Raw genomic sequence first — 8,406 nt, 5'->3', positions numbered from 1 at the left:
GCTCTTCCGAAACACTCAGGGCCGGAAATGTGGACCTTGAGGGAGTCCTGGATTGAGGGGTCCTCGGACAGCCGGACTATGTAACATTGGCCGGACTGTTGGGCTATGAAGATACAAGACAAAAGACTTTGTCCCGTATCCGGATGGGACTCTCCTTAGGCGTGGAAGGCAAGCTTGGCGACCGTATATAAAGATTCCTTTCTTTGTAACCGACTTTTTACAACCCTAGTCCCCTCCAGTGTCTATATAAACCGGATGGCTTAGTCCGTAGAGGCATATACACAATCACAATCATACAGGCTAGACTTCTAGGATTTAGTCCTCACGATCTTGTGGTAGATCAACTCTTATAATACTCATATTCATCAAGATCAATCAAGCAGGAAGTAGGGTATTGCCTCCATAGAGAGGGCCCAAACCTGGGTAAACATCATGTCCCCCTCCTCCTGTTACCATCGACCTTAGACGCATAGTTCGGGACCCCCTACCCGAGATCCGCCGGTTTTGACACCGACATTGGTGCTTTCATTGAGAGTTCCGCTGCGTCGTCACCAGAATGTTTTGATGGCTCCATTAATCATCTACAACAATGCAGTCCAGGGTGAGGTTTTCCTCCCCGAACAGATCTTTGTATTCAGCGGCTTCGCACTGCGGGCCAACTCACTTGGCCATCTAGAGCAAATCGACAACTACGTCCCTGGCCATCAGGTTAGGTTTGGAAGCTTGAATTACGTTGCCGATATCTGCGGAGACGTGATCCTCAATGGATTCGAGCCCATGACAGCTGCTCCCTGCCACCACGATGAACATGATCTAAATCTATCATCGGACTGTGCCGAGGAGATAGCGCATGTAACTGCTCCGCTCCTAGGTCCGGAGCAGTCTGTGTCGTTCGAAGACGGGAAGCTCAACCCCGCCACGAAAGCCACAGACTCATCGGTGTTAGAGCTGTACACAGATCCGACCTCAAATGGGGCCCGTGTCACCGGAACCTCGGATTTTTCTCCGGTCATAGGTTCCGAACCGCGTGCGTCCGCGTCCATCAAACCTGATCAGGCGTCGATCATTGAGTCCACTCCACGGGCATCTTCTGGCACTCACCTTTAGGTGATGTGCTAAACTCATTAAGATCCCTCTCCTTGTCAGGGAACTCTCAGCCGAACTATATCTTGTTTGAATTGGAAGCTGAGGGCGGAGAATTCCACTTCCCACCCACCTCCCATTTCATAGCCACTGTCGAAGACTTAACCGACAAGCTCGATTACGGTTCCAAAGACATCGTCGGCATGGACGACGATGCCGGAGAGGAGCAGGCAGAAGAACCACCGCATACAGGGCGCTGGACGGCCACCTCCTCATATGACGTATATATGATGGATACACCCAAGGAAAACAATGGCAACAACAAAAATGATCCAATCAAGGATAAGCCTCCTAAGAAGCAGCCAAAGCGCCGACGTCAGCGGCGCCGCCCTAAACCACGCCATGGAAAAAACAGCAATACCGACACAGGAGAAAATCACACTCCGGACGATGCCGAAGACAACGAAGACCCCGTTGAGCCAACCTCCGAATAGGACGAATGGGAAGACGAGAGAGATAGCCCTGATGAACAGGCCATGAATGAAGAGACTCGAAGGACAGCAATTACCTGCCACTCTCCGAGGACGAGGTGAGCTCAACAACGAAGATATTACCGTGCCCGAGGAACCCGTCAAGCAGGAGCGCTTTAAGAACCGGCTAATAGCCACCGCAAAGAGCCTGAAAAAGAAGCAGCAACAACTTCAAGCTGATCAAGATCTTCTCAACGATAGATGGACTGATGTCCTGGTAGCCGAGGAATACAACCTCGAGCGCCCAACCAAAAGTTACTCGAAGTGCAAATTGCTCCCTCAACCCGATGATGAGGCGCCGGAGCCCGTCCTACCAGCGCATAATGCGGCTAACCGACCACCACATGGCCGGGACAAAGCGGCAACTCGGGCCGAACACCATCCCGCACTACCTCACCGTAAAAATAGAAACACAACAGCTCGGGGATACACACATGACCTGCGGCATGACTTGGAAAATAGAGCAGGCCAGACCAGATCGATCTATTGATCGCGGGGGCGTGCCCTCATGCGCAACGACGGCCACCTCGCCGGACGTGTTAAATATAACCACGCCCAGGCCGAAAACCGCAGACAAGCCCCATCCGTGCTACAACATGACTTGGCTCGGCATAGAGGCGCCGTACACCCCCTCTGCTTCACCGATGAAGTAATGGAAAATGAATTCCCGAAAGGGTTTAAATCCGTGAGCCTTGAATCATATGTGGGACAACAGATCCCGCGGTATGGATTGAGGATTTTCTTCTCCATATTGAAATGGCCCGCGGTGATGATCTCCACGCCATCAAATATCTCCTGCTAAAACTCAAGGGACCAGCTCGGAACTGGTTGAACAGTCTGCCCGAAAATTCCATTGGCAGTTGGGAAGAATTGGAAGATGCCTTCCTTGACAACTTCCAAGGCACCTATGTCCGACCTCCAGATGCCGACGACTTAAGTCACATAATCCAACAGCCCGCAGAGTCAGCCAGGAAATTCTGGACTAGGTTCTTAACTAAAAAGAACTAGATCATCGACTGTCTGGATGCCGAAGCCCTAGCGGCCTTTAAACATAACATCCATGACAAATGGCTCGCCCGACACCTCGGCCAAGAAAAGCCGAAGTCCATGGCAGCCCTTATGACGCTCATGACCCGCTTCTATGCGGGCGAAGATAGCTGGCTAGCCCGCATCAATAACAATACAACCGAACCTGGCAGTTCTGAAGCCAGAAATCGCAAGGCAAGCCCCAACAGACACAAGCGTCGAAACAACGGTGATCACACCGAAGACACGACAATCAACGCCGGATTCAGTGGCTCTAAGTTCGGTCAGCGGAAGAAGCCATGTAAAAGAAACAATCCGGGCCCATCCAACTTGGACCGCATACTCGATCGTCCATGGCAAATCCATGGCACCCCTGAAAAACCAGCCAACCGTACCAACAGAGACTGCTGGGTTTTTAAACAGGCCACAAAGCTAAATGCCGATCATAAGGCGAAGGAGTGGCAAATCTAGGATGATGACGAGGAGCCCCGGCCACCAAACACATGGGGTCATAAGAAGTTCCCCCCTCAAGTTAAAACGATGAACATGATATATGCTACCCATATCCCCAAGAGGGAGCAGAAGCGTGCGCTCAGGGACGGTCTACACGGTCGAGCCAGTCGCCCCAAAATTTAACCCATGCTCATCCTACCCGATCACTTTCGATCGCAGGGACCATCCGACCAGTATCCGTCATGGTGGCTCAGCCACACTGGTACTTGACCCAATCATTGATGGATTCCCTCTTACGCGAGTCCTCATGGATGGTGGCAGCAGCCTGAACCTGCTCTATCAGGACACAATGCGCAAAATTGGTATCGACCCCTCAAGGATCAAGCCCACAAAAACCACCTTTAAAGGTGTCATCCCAGGTGTAGAGGCCCGATGTACGGGATCAATCACACTGGAGGTGGTCTTCGGATCCCTGGATAATTTCCGAAGTGAAGAATTCATCTTCGATATCGTCGCTTTCCGTAGTGGCTATCATGCACTGCTCGGACGAACCACATTCGCTCGATTCAATGTGGTGCCACACTACGCTTATCTCAAGCTCAAGATGCCCAGACCACGCGGTATCATAACAATCAATGGAAACACGGAATGCTCCCTCCATACCGAGGAGCACACCACTGCCCTCGCAGTAGAAGCACAGAGTGGCCTCTTTAGGCAGAACCTTAATTCAGCGGCCAAGCTCTCGGACACTATCAAATGAGTCTGAACTACCCGGCAGCAGGACAGTCCAGCTCGTCAAGAGCTTGACTAGCAATTCGGCCTCCGTTCCAATCCCGACCAAATGGCGGCATTCGTACACCACATACATAACTACGCACTCAAAATACCATGGGCATAGACGAAGGCATAGCTAGGCTGTGTTCCACAATGCGGCTCAACCGCTCCTGGACACACATAATTTTACATTTTCTCTTTTTTTTCAGGTTACTTTTTTCCAGGCCTTTAATGGCGACCTGATTGCCGGACCTACCACAGGACGGACATACCAAGGTGGTAAGCAGCTCGAACGCGCGAGGGAATCTCTAGATATTCTTCTCGATGATCATTCTATCCGTCTTAGGACCCGCACACAGCTCCCCCTGGTCTTGGCAGGTTAAACAGTCATATTGTTTATCGCACTATTTGTACACAACACTTCAACGTATTATTAAAATACAATAAACACAGTTTACAGACCATTTTATATGACATTAACTTGTTGTTTCATTTTTTTGATATTTTTATAAATTGCACCCATACATTCTGGTACGCCTTAATTTGCCAGGGGATTCATTGTGCCCCCTAATACGACAAGAAAGTCCAAACACTTCTACAGTTATTCGGCACCCCGAACTTATAGCAGTATATGCATCGGCCATCGCCACCCCTGTTGCTGCCGCTTCGGTGAAACCCAGGTGGGATGGGATGGGAGTCGACCATGAGAACTTCTGCCGCGGGGTCACAACTACCGCTCTCGAAAAATGTACCTGCAGAACCATTCGATAGGTCGACTAGACCGTAGTAAAATTCGTCGGGCTCGATTGCTGCGACTTGGGGGGTGGCCGTCTGGTGAGCCACCACATGCTTCACCCACCGCTGGAGCCACGACCGACCAGATCGCTTGCGGCGGCGTCTAGCGGAGTGAGTAGGCGACGTGAAGGCTGATCGATATGGAGTCGACGACTGTCGTAAGAGGACACCGCAGTCACTCGCATGGAAGTGCGATGATCCACGGATCGGGAGAGCCTCGACATCGAGGGGGGCTTCGTGGAGCCAGGCGGAGTCGTCGACGACGAAAGTGAGCGCACCGAGTCGGAACTCACGGCCCATGACCAAACCGTTGCCGGAAACCATGTTGATGAAGATCGAAGAAACCGCAATCTCGCCGGAAGTTGCTAAGATGCTTTGCCCCATGGTGGGAGCCAACTGTCGTGGTACTAAGTTTGACAGTAAGAATAGGTGGTACATATGAGGAGGTGAGGCCCTAGCTACGGCGAGGTTGTACACACGAGTTTATTTCTTCAGGCCCCTCTCAAAGGAGGTAAAAGCCCTACGTCTCGGTGCCCTGAGGCGGTCGACTGGAATATAGGTGTCTTTGTTACAAGGGGTGCGAACCCTGGTGCCAGAGGAGGAGGGTGGCTTATATAGAGTGTGCGAGGACCTTCTCAGCCCTCCGTTACATAGGGTTCAATGTGAGTTAATATGGGGCGTTACTGCTAACACTAGCCATAAATGATCTTTAAGACTACAGAGTGAAGGCCTAACCGTTGCCATCCTAGGTGACTTTAGGCCTCCTGTACTCCGAGTGGTTTCTTGTATGGTCGAATGACTTCATAGGTCAAGTGAAGTTGGAGGTATCCAAGTGAAGTGACTGGTCGAGTGGATGGCACTTGATGGCTTCAGTTGATACTCCTTGTTATATCTTGAACGTCCTTGACTCTAGGGTAGTTACCTTGGGTAGGGCGTATAGGTCAGGCATATGACCCTACCCTAGGTCTATGGCATCGCCACTGGCCGCATGGGCCACATTAGCAACCCTGGCCCGCGTCTTCCATCGGCTCTCTTCTGTTGTATTTCTGGCATCCTAATTTTTTGTTATTTTTCTGGGCTCCAAAATGTTTTCTCCGTTGATCATTGTTTTGTGGTTTTCTGCAATTTTCTGGCAATTTTCTACTCCATTGCAACATGCAAAATAAGATGAAAATATATAAGAATAGTGTGATAATGTGCAAACAATCTTGGAGGCACACCAATTGTCCAGTAAACAAGTTACATGGAGCTCGGGCTCCATACATCATTTCCGACCTAGTGCACCATGTTCTCCCCTCCGTTATTGAAATGGAGAGCTCATCACCTGACAATGAATAATAACAAGGGTATCTCCAACGCTGACCCCCAAACCGAGCATGGTATCCATCCACGCACTGGTCCGGATCATACCGCCAACACTGATGCGGGAGCCATCCATCCAACAATGCCCACATACATTTCAAACCGTATTTCAATAATCCACATGAATTAGATGCAAACCGGACGATTTTCATCTAAACAGGAGCATATTCATTACATTTTTGACATATTTTATTAAACAAAAGCCACTAGACCTAAACCAAGTCTAAATCTACAACGACACCCATCCTCCAAGTCCTTTTTGTTCCCCTCCAGCATTGGCCGAGTCCATGTCCGGTGAAGATGACACCTATGAAATGAAGGTGCGACTACCCGTGAGGAAGAGTAGGACATAGGAAATGGACCAGCCGACTTGAGACTCAAGACCCTACCGTCTCCCGTGCACTACTACTCCTCATCGAAGTCCATGACTTGTCCGTTAACAGTGGGTGTAAGGTCAATGGTGGAAATCGATGGGCCAGCCTCATTTTTTGTAGCCGCACCAATGAAGCATAGTTGGCAGCGCAGACAACATGCAACCGCCAACTTTCTGGTCCACGGTTGACTGCGCTGCCAACGCCACTGATGACCCACAAGTATAGAGGATCTATCATTGCCTTTTTGATCCGAACCCAATGAGTAGAATAAATTGGCAAGGTGTATTCAGTAAGAGTTCACTGTAAAAGTTGTAAAGATAATTTAATAGGCTGCTTGATAGCAAGATAATTTGTAAAAAGGTAAATGGTAACAAAAGTAATAGAGTGCAACAAGTGGCCAAATCCTTATGTATGCTAAGGACAATCCGGTTGTGTTTATTATAGTGATAAAAGCACTTTTGAGGACACACAAGAATTTCTTCAAAAGTCCCTTTCACCAAGTTCCATTGAGTTAGAATTCCTTGTTTTTATAAGTGTTATGGGGTAAGACCTATGCTAAGGTATTTTCCAATACCTACTTATGATTATAACCTCCATGTAAGCATCTGCAAGTGTAAGAGAAGTTATTAAGATGAATCTAACCATAGCATTAAACTTTAGGATCCAAAATAGCCCTTGATGCAACAGTTCATAAACTAGGGTTGCTTCTATCACTCTCGCAACTCATCATCTACAAAGTGGTTCCACAATGCCTTCCCCTAGGCCCAATGATGACGAAGTGTCATGTAGTCAACATTCACATAACACCACTAGAGGAAGAACACCACAACATAATATCAAAACATTAAACAATATTCAACTTCACAAGACATCATATGGATCATGACCAGTGTGTGTCAATAGATGGTAAATAATCTGAACATAACAATCTTTCAACGATAAAACTCCTAAGCATCAACTACGAGATGTAATCAACACATAAAACTACTCTCAGCAACCAATCAGAGGTTTTGATATATAGGTTGTATAGATGGATGAACTAGGGTTGACGATGGAGATGGTGTCGGTGAAGATGTTGATGGAGAGGATGATCCCGATGATGAAAAAAATGTTGGGGTTGCCGATGGCTTTGATTACCCCTCCGGGAGTGAAGTTTCCCAGACAGAATTGCCCCGCCGGAGAGCGAAGCACTCAGCCTCACCTCCTCCTTGCAGACGGCGGCGAAATGTCATGACTATTTTCTGTGTTTTTAGGGTAAATGTGTAACGCCACGGATTCGATGCGCCAGGTGTCCGCCAGTTATTCACCGTTGTTGCCATGTCATTTTCTTGCGTGTTGCATTTTATCATGTCATCATGTGCATTGCATTGCATACATGTTCGTCTCATGCATCCGAGCATTTTCCCCGTTGTCCGTTTTGCAATCCGGCACTCCTATGCCCTCCGGCGTCCCCCTTTTGCCTCTCTTCATTAGCGGGTGTTAAACTTTCTCGGAATGGCCCGAGTCTTGCCAATCGGCCTTGGTATACCACCGGTAGACCGCCTGTCAAGTTTCGTGTCATTTGGAGGTCGTTTGATACTCCAACGGTTAACCGGGTAACCGTAAAAGCCCCTCTCTCTTTGCAGCCCAACACCCTTTCAAAGTGGTCCAAAACCCATCTAACTCCCCTCCATGCTCTCGGTTGTTCGATCACGATCGTGTGGGCAAAAACCGCTCCTCATTTGGACTCTCCTAACTCCCAGAATCTATAAATAGGTCCTCCCCTCCATTTTTCGCGGATGAATCCCCCCCGAAACCCTAGATCTCCTCCCTCTCCGCGCCGGACACGTCCGCCCTGGCCGGACATGTCCAGCTGCCGCCCCCGACCAACCGCATCGTGCCACATGGCGCGCCGCCGTCGTCCGCCGCCGTGGCCCGCGGGGCCCGTATCGGGCCCGCGCCCCCGCCGCCGTCTGCCTCCCCGGCCCGCGCCCGAGCACCGCCGCACCCGCGCGCCACGCCGCGGTTCC

This window comes from Triticum aestivum, chromosome 4B (assembly GCF_018294505.1).
Source record: "Triticum aestivum cultivar Chinese Spring chromosome 4B, IWGSC CS RefSeq v2.1, whole genome shotgun sequence".
Lineage (NCBI taxonomy): Eukaryota > Viridiplantae > Streptophyta > Magnoliopsida > Poales > Poaceae > Triticum > Triticum aestivum.
This window is presented reverse-complemented; position numbering follows the sequence as displayed.